A 14,640-nucleotide genomic window follows, 5' to 3' on the forward strand; every position below is an offset into this window, starting at 1 on the left:
CAAACAACAAATGCTGGCAAGGATGTGGAGGGATAGGAACAATCTTACACTGCTGGTGGGACTGCAAATTAGTACAACCTCTGTGGAAAGTAATTTTGAGATATCCCAAAGAACTAAAAATAGAAATAACATTTGATCTAGCAATCCCACTATTAGGCATCTACCCAAAGAAAAAAAGACATTCTATAATAAAGACATCTGCACTCGAATGTTTATGGCAGTACAATTCACAATTGCAAAAATGTGGAAACAACCCAAGTTCCCATCAATACATAAGTGGATTAATAAAATGTGGTACATTTATACCATGGAGTTCTACTCAGCCACAAAAAAACAATGGTGATCTAGCACCTCTTGTATCATCCCAGATAGAGCTAGAGCCCATTCTACTAAGTGAAGTATCCCAAGAATGGAAAAACAAGCACCACATGTACGCACCATCAAATTGGTATTAACTGGATCAACACTTATGTGCACATATAGTAATAACATTCATTGGGTGTTGGGCAGATGGAGGGAAGAAAGGGGGTGGGTACATACACACCTAATTGGTGTGGTGTACACCTTCTGGGGGATGGACACACCTGAAGCTCTGACTTGGGTAGGGCAAAGGCAATATATGTAACCTAAACATTTGTACCCCCATAATGTGCTGAAATAAAAAAAAATTAAAAAAAAAGAAAGCATTTACTTGCCTATAGAACTAACACTAAATAATGGTTATAAGGTGATAATGTACTGTTTAATGGACAAATGCTTTAATAATATAGATATATAAAACAGGGATAATGCAGAGAGGATATGAAAAATAAAATGTTTGCCTGTTGCTTATTAGTTATTAACTTAAAATTAAGGAGTATTATTTCAAATCAGGTATTTTAGGGGAGGAAGTGAAGAGGGGAAGAATTATCAGCTAAATTCAACGTAGCTTATAATAAGGTATCAATAGACAATAAATAACTAAAAAGGCAGATGGCTGCCACTGATTTAAAAAACAGTGACAAAAATGTAATATGTTGACATTATTTGGGTTCTGATTTGAAAAAAATCAACTGAAAAGAGTAATTTTAGGGCAATCAAGGAAATCTGAATATGAGTTAGTTATTAAATAATGTCAATAAATTAATGTCGATTTTTTTAGGGATGATGATGGTATTGCAGTTTTTCAATTCTCATTTCTTAAAGATGCATCCTGAAGTATACAGATAAAATTATGTGCTCTCTGTAATTTCCTTTAAAATACTTACCAGAAAATAAATAGGGGAGGGAGGTATATAGGTGAAACAAGATTGCTGAAACTTTAACTGTTGTTATACTGAGTTATGTGTCATGGGGGGTTCAATTATACTATTTTCTATACTTTTGTTTCAAATTTTTTATAATAAAATATTTCATAAATAAAAAAATGTGTGATGAGGGTACATGCTTGCATTGTTTCTTATCTTAGTGGGGAAGCTTCTAATTTCTCACCATTAAGTATAATGCTAAACTCTGGGTTTTTTTGGTAAATATTCTTTATCAATTTGAGGAAGTTCTTCACTCTTAAATTTTATCACAAATGGGTATTTGATTTTGTGAAATTGGATCACTTCTTTGATCCAATTACCCTGCATTTATTTTTTCCCAAATGCGATTTCCCGTAAGGCATTTTCACTTTCTAATTCTTTCTGGCTCAATTCTCTTCTCTAAGGTGTCTGTATGGTTCTCTCTTTCTTATCATTTAAGCTTCCAGTTAGATGTCCCTTTCTCAGAAATTTTTCATCCAATTTCCATATTTAAAGTTGCCTCCCAACAGTTACTCGCTATTAGAGTATTTTGCTTAATTTTCTTCAAGGAAGCAGTCACTATCCAAAATTATGCTATTTATTTACTTGTTGATAAACTGTCTATTCCACTGGAATGTAAGCTTCACGTGGGTAAGAGCCTGGACTTATTGAAGTTCTATCCCCACTGCTTAGAACAAAACCTACCAGGCAATAAATATTCAACAGACATATGTCAAATGGATAAACACATGGTATATTATTACTAGTTATATCCTCCCCACCTGAATTGTCTAAAAGTTCCTTTACCTGCAGTGTAAGCGGCTGTCAAGATCTGTTTCCTATGATGACTTCAGACAGTTGTGGAATATTGCAATATACACTGAATAGGAGAGGTGCAACATCAATGGATTTTTTTTTAAGTAACAAAAAATTAAGGTTAACAGGTCTCTCTGGTGCTAAGTCAACTTAAATCATGAGTATAGCAAATACAGTGTTATACCTTAAACTTTTGAGGGTACAGTAGCCCCTCCTTATCTGTGGAGGCTAAGTTCTAAGATCCACATTGGACACTTGAAACCTCAGATAGTATTGAACCTTATATATACCATGTTTATTCTGATCTGATAACCAAGTCAGTTACTAAGTGACTAATGGATGGGTAGAGTACTCAGCATAGACATGCTGGACAAAGGGACAATTCAGGACCTGTGCAGGATGGAGCAGGGCAAAGCAGGAAAGTGTGAGATTTGATCACACTACCCAGAACAGTGTGCATTTTTAAGCTTATAAATTGTTTATTTCTAGAATTTTCCATTGCATATTTTTTGGACTATGGTTGACCATGGGTAACTGAAACTGTGGAAAGAGGGGATTTAGGTATCTTAGTTTAAAAAAGTTGGAGAAAGATCAACTCAGCACAGTAAGGCTCAAATTTAGCAAGTTTTTGCTTGTGACTTGTAAAAAAAATGTATTCAAAAATTTCCCCGATTTTTTTTGGAGATCTAGTCCACAGTTCTTGCCAGCAATTTTTTAGAAGAGTGGTTGACAAACAGCCTCTAGACTCTTATTTTAAAAGTTCTATGCTTTCCTCTACCTATAATTTTAGAGGGAAGTAAAAAGTGGTTGTTCAGTCACTCTTTCTCATACAACATTATGAAGAAGAAAAAAGAAAAAGATGTGGAATAGAGAATTATTGTTTCCCTAACTGATCCTTTAACTGACAATTGAGATAATTCCACAACAAAAAGTAAAGCATATAAGACCAGTTCTTAAGGAAATAGATTCTTTTGATCCTGTGATTCTGTGAAAGGAAAGAAAACATTGTGACAGAGGTTATGGATAATTCTAAGGGTAAGAAATATGCAACCTTACCTTATAAAACTTATTGCTAGGTCCAAAAATATAAATTTTAGCTTAATCAAAGTACATTGCTATAAAATGCTATTAAATAAAATTAGTGATAATTCTTCACACAGTGATGATAATTTCTCATCTCATTACAGTAGAAAATTCATAAAACAAGCACATATGTATTTATCCATATCACAGCACATGTTATTTTTATGTTCTGTTGTGGTTTGCTTGACACAGTGTGAAAAGAACAACTTGGAAATCCTTAGGTACTGATTCTTAATAAGATAACAATTATATTAGTCAGGGTTCTCCAGAGAGACAGAACCAATAGGATGGATAGAAGAAAGGGAACTTATTAGGGGAATTGGCTCACATGATTATGGAGGTTGAGAAGTCCCATGACATGCTGTCTGCAAGCTGGAGACCCTGGGATGCCATAACCTGGCTCAGTCCAAGACTAAGGGCCTAAGAACCAGGTATGCTAATGGTATAACTCTCACTCTGAGGTGAAGAGCCTGAGCACCTGGAAGGCAACTGGTGTTAAGTCATGCAGTCTTATGGCTGGAGAATCTGAAATTCTGATGCCCAGCACAGGAGAAGAAGTGTGTATCTCAGATCCCAGAGAGAAAAACCAATTTGCCTTTTCTCTGTTTTTGTTCTATTTGAGCTCTCAGCTGATTAGATGGTGTCTCCCCACTTAGTCCATTCAGACTCATACTCTAATCCTTACAGAAACACTCTTACTCTTGGAATTCCTTAATCTAGCCAAGTGGACACCTAAAATTAACCATCACTAGAATATTTATCTTCTCACAATAATACTATACTATACCAATACTAGTTGTGCTATTAATTTTATGTCAACTTAGCACAAAGTGAAAGCTTAGATATTTCAGCTATTTGACAAATATAATTAATATACTAAAATATCTAGAAATTCCAAGGCATGGAAAAATGTTTAGGTCTTAATATATCTAGTTTCAGTGTCAGACTAAATTGGGCTTAAAATCCAACCCTACCATGTCATAGTCGTGTGATGCTACATAGATACAGCTAGTTGACATTACAGTTCAATCTATTATCTAAGCATTCCTGTTCAGGGCTTGCGTCAGGTCAGTACTCCATGAAGGGTGAGGGAAATATTAACAATACTTGCAGACCAAGGAGAGGTCTTGTACATCTATCTCACAAACTGGTAGTGAGAAATAAATTATTTATGTGAAATTCTTTGTATAATAATACCATAATCACAAATGAGCTTTTTATATAGATTAAATCGGCTTACCAACGATGGAATTTCACATTGTATGTTATATACCTTTCTGCATCTAAATGCTTAAGAAAAATCACTTCTGAAAGTGTTATTTTTCAAAGTAGCCACATGGTGGCAGACTTTAACCAAACAAAGACAGTTTCTTAAAAACTCTTTGTCATATAATTTTTCTTTAAAGGATTTGTAAAATCCAAACATTTACAAAATTAAATACAAAAACAGGTACTATATCTTACTTATCTTTATAGTCCCAAAACACAGAAATAGAATTTAAGTTTAAGGCATAAGTTTAAGGTATAGAAACAGAATTTCTTGAACTAAACAGTTCTATTTTGGCATCAGATGGAGAACTTTTTTTAAGTCTGAAGGTGCTATGTAGGGTGGAAAAGGAACACTTTTCCTTCTACTGGATAGTTTTTCTCTTCTAAACTTACTCTTTATCACCAGGTGGAGAAAGGATCAACCTGATAGGAAAAAACCAATTGTATAATAAAAATTTAAGACCATGAATATTGGGATCATAAGGGTAAATGTTTATAGATTCTGTTCTGATTTTACTACTTACTTTCTTGGATGACCTTGGGAAATATTTTAACATTCCTTACCTCAACTTTATCTGTAAAATGGGAATAATAGAAGCATTTGCCTCAGAAGTTTCCTTTAAGAATTAAATACGCATGCAGAGTACTTAGAAGAGAACTTGCATGTAAGAAACATGTAGTACACAGTGTTGTTATTATTCATTATCATTAACAAAAGGTAAGTAAACACTGAAGGGCTACTAAGCTTATTACCTGTATCTGAAAATTGGGAAAATATCATTACAGAGTAAATTTGATTTGCAGAATTTTTAGATAGTGAAGTATACTTGGAAATCTTAAACCAGCACATATTTCTTTTTCCTTCTCAAGTATCCTTCCATCCTCTCTTCCTTGTCCATACTCCTCCTGCATTGAAATACTCCATAAAACACACACACACACACACACAGCAACAAAAGCAGCAGCAGCTGAAGGAGTAATAAAGGTACCACTACATCTAGAAACAACGATGTATGAGCATGGCATGGTGAGAATTCTAAAAACAAAGATAGTTGTAGCATAAAGATAATAATTGTGTGTGCAGGATATAAATAAAAGAAGACTGAATAAATACCCCAGTATCAAATCCTCACTATTCTCAACTTCCACGCAGTGCTCCCTGGGCAAAGGGAGAAATGCAGAAGGATATTTGCACAAGGGACTTTTGTTTTACAGTTTTCTCAGAATTCAATGTAGGTGGTAAAGGAGAATAGTTGTGGGGGTCAGAAACTATGGGGGCAAGAGCCACAAAAAGAATGACTACTGAGGAACAGAGCCTACCAGTTGAAAGCATACATTTCTTCAGCTTTTCTTACCTAATCAGAGAAGGACATGAACAAAAGTCTAAGAATTCAAATTAAAATGGCTATTAGCTCATCATGGAAAGAGTTAAACATATTTATATATTTCTTCCATCCTTCATTCATTTATTCATCCATTTATTCCTACAAAATCATTTGTGAAACTGTATTATATCTTAGAAACTAGGGGATGCTGTGAGTGTGTGTCTATGTGTGTAGTTTAAACAAATATGACAATTATGGTTTAGTAATAGGAAAGTTGCTGGAAAATATGAGAAAATTGAAAACAGGAGATAGGGTGGAAGTTAATGGAACACATTCATATATGTTATTCATAAAATATAGCAATTTGTATAATTTAAAACAATTATATAAAATAATAAAAAATAATGCCTATTATTGAAAATCTGAAAACTGATTATGTGGGACAAATAAATTAAGTTGCATTAATAAAGATCATATATAGCACTTTATGGTCCCAACATTTCATGAATGATCACTGAAAATTGATTAAAAAAATACTCTAGACTACATGTTTGCCTTTCCTTTAACATGCTTTACTAAAAATTTACTCAAGTATTTTTGAAAAAAATAGTTTTATTTTAATTAAAACAGCCAAATTACACATGACTGGATCTCACAATGTTATGGTAGTCCACTACCAATCTAGATTTTGCGATTTATCGCATCAAAATGATTTTCCCTAACCAGCTGTCAATTATTCCTTACATATGTATAGAACCACCTCACTCTCATTGCACACCCTCTCAATATAGACTCATTGTCTTATGCAGGGATCATTACAATAGATTAACTTTCAAAGTGGGAGCACAATTATCCTTTCAAGATGTACATGATTTGTGTTTTATAGTATATTTGTAGGTATTAAAATCACTAGAGAAGAAAATATAACATAAGTAAATAAACATATTAGCAATTATATAAAATCACTTGTTTTGTTATTAAAACCACAAGGGGGTTTCAACCTAGATCCAGTTACTCACTCACTGCACAAAGATCCAATTATTGAGACAATGAGGATTGCCAAGGAAGAAAAGAATTAAAATGCAAAAGACATATGTTGGGAGAATGGGAGAAATGCTCTCATTTCCATGTCCCTAATCAACAGAGATCATTGGTTTTTTAAGGAGGGGCCACACGCATTGGCGTAGGTAATATGTACTGGGGTAGGTCATTGGGAATGGTGATTCTTGGCATCAAGAATCTTGCTCAAGGGACTTTGGAATCTCAACTCCTTTGTCTTGTAAAATTCTACCATTTCCAGGAAACAACTCAAAAATTTCAAATAGCTAGCTAAGGAAGATTATAAAAAAAACCATAAAGGCCATTGAAATTTATTCATAAAGCCAGTTACAATTTCTAAGGGGTGCTAGCAGAAAGCAAATGGGTTCTTTTTCACATCTGCTTGTTACAGAGGGAATGGCCTCATAAAAACAGCAAGAATGTTTTCTGTCTCATTAAAATTTTCCCCACTCCTTTTGGAGGACTAAAAGCTGCATCCCTGCCTCAGGCCAGTGGTTGGGAGGAGAAGGGGAGCCTCCTTTGCTCTTTGTGGTACAGGCTATGGCTCAACAGAACTGTTTAGGTGGAGGTCCTGGGCGGGGGTCATGGGATTGTCTTCAGCAGAGATGGGATGGAGATGGGACTATGGGAGTCATCAACTGTATTTGTAGTTGAACAGCAATTGCCCAAAGCTGAATGGCCTCCCTTTAAAAGCTCTGAATTTCTGCTTAGTAGGAGGATGATGGCATTTTAGACAGGAGTCTCCATCCTCCTCATTTGCTGGCAAATTAATAAACTACTCTTTCCTTCTCCTCAAACGACTTGTCCTCATTTTTCTGATGCAGCCTCAAAGACAGGTGTAGAGCTTTCAGTAACATGCTCGTTTCATGACTCCATCCATGGGCTACTATCTCTCTAATCATTTGGATAAAATCTTGGTGACTTGCAAAGGCTTGGGTTTTGTCAAGTCTACTCCACTCTAATACAAAACCTTCAGATGCTCTTCAAATGTAAAGCATTTCTTGTTGTTCAACCTTGAGCTCGCTTCAAATGTGCACACTGGCAGTGTGGAGAGTGGGTTGTGGTTGACAATATCTATTTTCTATTTGTGCTACTCCATCTCCTCCAGGTTTGGAAAGTTGGGAGGAGCAGCAGTGAAGGACAGAAAAAGTCTTCTCAAGTGGCCTAAATGTAATCGAAGGTGACAAATATCCATAGCTGCCTCACACTGTGGGTTCCTCAGAGACACTGTGCTTAGGTCTCCAGCTGAAGCCCTCTGTGCGGGTACCTCCTTTCCAGCTGTGCACTGTCACCCCCCCACCCCACTGTCACACTCAACATTCACCTTCATGCTCCCTCTGCTGAGGTCACCTCCCTTGTGTCAGGGAAACATTTTGAATATTCAAAAATGCTTGTTTTCATCCAGGTGACCACAGAGGACCCATGGAGATGAGAACATACCTTTGGCTCTGACAGAAATTAGAAATATTTTACTCCAAAATATGTTTGTATGACATATTTCGAGATGGCTGCCATGAGTCTCAGAGATAGAAGTGACACTGCAAAGCTGGCTTTTGTGTGTGTGGAGGGGAAGGCGTGTGGACGGCTGGAGAATTTACATCTGTAGAGAATCTGCATTAATACAGCCAACTCTATCCTTTCCCAATCTAGAAAAGATTAACTGAGAGTAGTCTGACACCTTTAAAGAAACATTCACCATCTATTCTCTCTGAGGGCTGCTACCTCTAAGGTTTCATTTACATAACAAGACCACCTTTGTTAGCTACACAAGCTTCTTCCTCTCTCCCTCCCAAAACCTGTTTTTCTGTTTTCAAGCCCCCATTCTTTAAAAACATCTGTACCTCATTGAGGAGTTGAATCTTCATTCTGAGGGTTCCTGTGTATACGTGTTAAATAAAAAATAAATTTGTATCTTTTCCTCCTATTGGTCAATCTGCCTCACGTCAGTGATTTTTCAGTGAACCTTAGGGGCGCAAGAGCCTTTGCTCCCCACAGCTCTCTGTAGGTGGAAGTGCAGCTCACTCCCAGACTGGGCTCTCCTGAAACACTCACTCTAGAAGCAACCTCTTTATTTCAGTCTTTCTAGATTTGTCCCTTTCTTACTCAAATTTCAGAGCATATACATCAAGCTCCCCCTCTTGCTTGGCCTCTAAGGAGTGAGTAGGGCATGACATAATAGAGCTTTTCGTAATTCAATTTAATATTCACATTTTGTCTTCTCTTCCGTAGGCTGGCTGTGGGTAATTTGCTAATACTGACAGAAACAGATTCACAGTGTTCTGAGTAGGTGGTATAATGTCTCACTTTCGAGTAAGAAGGTTTTGACAGTTAATCACATTGATCTCAGCATTTGGGGCTATGGTGAAATTCTAATACAATGGAAATGTCATATTCAAACTTTATGTCATACATATTTGTATTTTATCAAACTGAAAGTGATGTGCAATAAAACAAATTCTAGATCACTGATGTAGTAGTTAAAATACAAACTTTGTAGTTGGTCTACGTTTGAATTCAGGAGGGGATTATTATTAGCTGATCATTGTTAGCTGATGCCCTGTAACTACAGTCCCCAACCCCTGGACTGCAGAGCAGTACTGGTCCATGGCCTGTTAGGAACCAGGCCTTACAGCAGGAGCTGAGTGGTGGCCGGCAAGCAAGTGAAGCTTCCTCTGTATTACAGCCACTCCCCACTGCTCACATCACCACCTGAGTTCCGCCTCCTGGCAGATCAGTCACTGTCTCCCATCACACCCAGATGGGACCATCTAGTTGCAGGAAAACAAGCCCACAGTTCCCACTGATTCTGCATTATGGTGAGTTGTATAATTATTTCATTATATATTACAATGTAATAATAATAATAAAATGCACAATAAATATAATGTGCTTGAATCATCCCAAAATCATTCCCCTGCTCCCCAGTCCATGGAAAAATTGTCTTCCATGAAACTGGGCCCTGGTGCCAAAAAGGTTGGGGACCACTGCCCTAGAATGATGGGACCATTGTTAGCTGTGTGAGCTTAGGCAAGTTACTTTACTTTTTTGAGCCTCATCTTCCTCTTAAGAGGAAATAACAAAAAATTGCCTCATAAGTTTATTGTATAGAATTACATGAGATAATGTATAAAAGTGCTTAACGTAGTGTCTATCTCATTAAGTACATTTAAGAAATGGTAGTTTCTAAAATATCTTCATTCCATTTTTCTTCTGCAACCATGCTGTCACTCCTCAACTTGGTCCTATTGCATTGATGTCAAATTGATGCTTCAAATATCCCACATTTATCACATGCCTAACCCTAACCCTAATCCTGAAAACCCTGTTTTTTTGTGTGTGTTGAGACAGAGTCTGCTCTGTTGCCCTGGGTAGAGTATAGTGGCATCATCACAGCTCACTGTAACCTCCAGCTCCTGGTCAAGCAATCCTCCTACCTCAGCCTCCTGAGTAGCTGGGACTACAGGTGCATGCAATGATATCTGGCTACTTTTCTATTTTTAGTAGAAATGGGGTCTCATTCTTGCTCAGGCTGGTTTTGAACTCCTGAGCTGAACCACCTTGCCCGGCCAACTGTACCTTTTCTTAAAGTGACAGTCAGCATTTCTCTTTTTACCGAGACTTCTCATGCACTCATGTTCATTATGGAGAATGCAGGTGACATTCCTTGGAGTTTTATGAGCAACGCCCTAAAGAATCACAGCTTTGCAAAATGCTGTTGAAGTGACATGTTGCGTATGTGCTCATTCCCTGAATCCTGTGACCTCAAGTGTATTGTGCTACCTCAAAGGAACCCACTTCTTAAAATTCCTGAACATAGTTAATTGTCCTGATTTTTCAGAAAAATGCATTGATATTCAGTAAATACAGCTATTTGTTTATGAAAATTCTTGTTTATAAATGTCAGTTTATATTAAATAGATAATGAACTTAATTGGAATAACCTTGCTTGTATTTGTTTGCTTTGTTTTGATTTACTTGTATTTTTCTTCCATGTTTAATGGATGTATCTAGAACATTTTAGCACTGGCATTTATGTTGCTTATTTAAAATTAACTTTGTTATATCTGGGGTTATCGAGTTTCCTTCAGAGGAGCACAAGAGTGAGTTTGCACTGGCTCCCTAAAGCAATTGTGCACATCTCATTGCAACTCTGTGTTCAGGTGTCACATGGGTATCTTTGAATCAGTCATGATAGGACTATTTATACCACACTAATGGACCGATGTAACAAACCAGGGCTCCTCCTACACCACGGAAGCTGGCTGGTAAACATTACTACTTATTACTTATTTATGCATTTTCTGTGCTAAATATACTAATGGAAGTGTATTGCATTTAAAAATTGAATCTTTTCTATTACAGTTTAAAATAATTAACCAATTTTATAATTTTATGAGTTAAAAAATTTCTGCCATGTATTAGGTCCTATGTGTTTTGATCACCTTTAAAAATTTAGAGTAAAAAGTCTATTAAGTTAAACTTCAAGGAATTGTGTTAAATATTAAATAAAATAATCAATGCAAATACTTATTCCAATGTGTGCCTTATAGTAAATGCTTAATAAATATTTTGTGAACAGCAGCAGAATTAGAAATAATTATATTCATAGTAAAAGAATATTATATAACTGCCTCCTTCCCCATATGCCCTTCCTACCTAGTACAAATTCTCAGAAAAAGTTTATGTCCTTAAATATGAAGTTGCTGATTTGTATAAGATGATATAAAATAGAATATATAAGAGAGTAACATATATTTCTAGTTATTGCTGTGTACATTGTTATATGTAAACACATACCTTATGCACACAAACACATATATGTATTTGTTTTAATGGAATTATGCCATATTTTAAAAAACTTTTTTAAAACTTAATATACAATAATAATTTTTCCAAGTTAATACATATATTAAGAGATACAATGCAGTATATATTTGTAGGTCTATACTCCCTTACCTGAAACTCTTGGGACTAGATACATTTTGAAATTCAGAATTTTCTAAAGGTAATATGATGCACATAGTGTATATTATTGTAGTATTTCCAGTTATGTCTTGGGTAGCACCCTCTCATCAAACACATTCTTCCACAGGGACCTGAACGAATAGTCACTAAATAGAATAAATAGAGATTGTGAATAGCCTTATGTCTGCTCAGGTTAGGTTTCATCTCCAAATAAATTCACTTTAGATTTGCAGAAGAGATTATAGATCTTTCTAATTCCCTGACTTTTTCAAAGTTTGTTAATGAACACTGTATCTAAAAAAGTGCACTGAAAAACGTTGATCTGAATGAAGCGGGGAGGAAGTCAGTTCAAACGGCCAGAGAGTTATCTGGAGCCCAGGAGTGTCCTGACACTCCAGGCAAGTAAACGGTCTACTGCATGATGGTTTTGCCCAATCTCTTTTGTGACTGTAAAATGCAAACTAGGCACAGAGCCACATTCAGCCTTTTGATCAAATCCTGACATGTACGCACCACAGGCGTGCATTCTGTACACTCTGGGAGGTGGGTGGTGTGGAGAGAGCTTTACAGATAAGCTGAAAGATTTACTGAGTCATCTGAAGACAACCAGCGTGGGAATATTCTGTTTTGCCAATATAGGGAAATAGCAAGAAGAAATGATTGGCTAATGGATGTGCTGCAGTGTTCCCACACGTACCAACAGGCACAGTGGTGTCTGCTGGTCACACATCTTTCAAGAATATTGTGAAATAAGGAAAGTTTGCATCCTTGGATGGGTTTCAATCTCTTTGAAGGAATTCAAAAAACTGATTATGATTCATATGTACTAGTCCTGAAAATAAAGCAGTATTTCTTTGCAATCTCATACTAAGTAAACTGAAATATCTTCACTTTGAAAAATCAAATGTATCTATTTATGTCCTCATTATCATTAGATACACTAAACCAAAACAAGGCAGACTAAAACCAAAGGCATCAACTTCTAGCTCAGGGGTATCTATCATTGCCTTTGATTTCCTATGAAAACGGCTGTAAGTCAAGAAAAATGGAATTTAGAGTGTATGCTCAGGTATATACATGCAATTATGAGTTTATTATATGTAATAATTTTAAGGGAATGTTTCACATTTTTTGCCCATACTGTTAACTAGTCTATTTAGTATTCTAACATGATTTTATATTTTTATGATGTATTTAAGTTAATGAACAACAACAAATTGAGATGGACTTTATAAAAGTAAATAAATGAAGGAGTTATATGTTAAAATCCATCTGATGAAATAGTTAAAAATATAGATTTGAAACCAGGAAACTTGATTTTATTCCAGATTCTACCACATTTGAGTATTATAAAATTTTTCAATCTGCTTCACTTCGTTGAAACTATCCAATTGTTCAAAGAATTATTGTTATCATGTTTTAATATTGGGTAATTACTATGGAAATATTTTAAAGAAATTTAAATTTTTTTATGCATGCATTTATCAAACATTCATTGAAAGAAGACATACAAATGGTCAAAAGGTGTATGAAAAATGCTCGGAAATCCAAATCAAAATCACGATGTAGTGTCATCTACCCCAGTAAGAACAGCTATTATTAAAAAGACAAAAAGTAACCAATGCTAGTGATCATGGAGTGAAAAAGGTACTCTCATACACTGTTGATAGGAATGTAAATTAATGTAGCCATTATGCAAAACAGTATGGAGTTTTCTCAAAAAACTACAAGTAGAACTACTGTATAATCCAGAATTCCCACTACTCAGTATTTCCTCAGGATTTATTCAAAAGAAGGGAAATCAGTATATCAAAGGGATACCTGCACCCTCCTGTTTATTGCAGCACTATTCACAACAGCCAAGGTATGGAATCAACATATGTACCCATCAATACATGAATAGATAAGAAAATGTGTTATATACACACCATAGAATAATATTTAGCCATAAAAAGAATGAAATTCTGTCATTTGTTGTAACATGGATGGAACTGGAGATCATTATAAGTGAAATAAGCCAGGCACAGAAAGACAAATTTCACATGTTCTCCCTCATATGTGGTATTTATAAAAGTTGATCTCATGGAGGCAGAGAGTGGAATGATGGTCACCAGAGGCTGGGGAATATGAGTCGGAGGAAATGAAAAGATGTTGGTTAATGGGTACAAACGTACAATTAGATAGAAGAAATAGGTCCTAATATTTAGTAGCATAGTAGTGTGACTATAGTTAATAATAATTTAATGTATATTTCAAAATAGCTAGAAGAGTTGAAATATTCCCAACACAAAGAAATAATAAATGTTGAAGTGATAGATATCCTAAATCCCCAATTCGATCATTATACATTGTATGCATGTATCAAAATATCACATGTACCCCATAAATATGTACAATTATTATGTATCAATAAAAATAGTAAAAATAGATAAACTTTTATGTTTACTTATCCTGAGTTACCTATTTTACCTTGTCTATTGGGTTTCACAATTATTTATTAAATCTTGTGCATAGTAATCCTTGAATGGCACATTCATAAAAATTAGGGTAGTCCATATATAAAAGTTATTATACTATATTAAAAGTTTATAAAAATACTTTGGTGGTGAAACCATGAGAAATAGACACATATTAACACATTTTTGATGAAACGATGAATTACAACATTTCAGAAAAGCAATTTAAGGTATTTAAGAAATTGAAAAAGTACATATTCTATGACCTAGCAATTTCACTTCCACAAAATCTAATTTGTAAAAATGAATGTCCCAGTCTTTTTGGGTATAGACACAAGGATTTTTATTGCAGCAATCCTTATACAATTCTACAAACCATTTACTAAAACCTTTAGGGTCAGA

Source organism: Lemur catta, chromosome 5 (assembly GCF_020740605.2).
Source record: "Lemur catta isolate mLemCat1 chromosome 5, mLemCat1.pri, whole genome shotgun sequence".
NCBI classification, from domain to species: Eukaryota; Metazoa; Chordata; class Mammalia; order Primates; family Lemuridae; genus Lemur; species Lemur catta.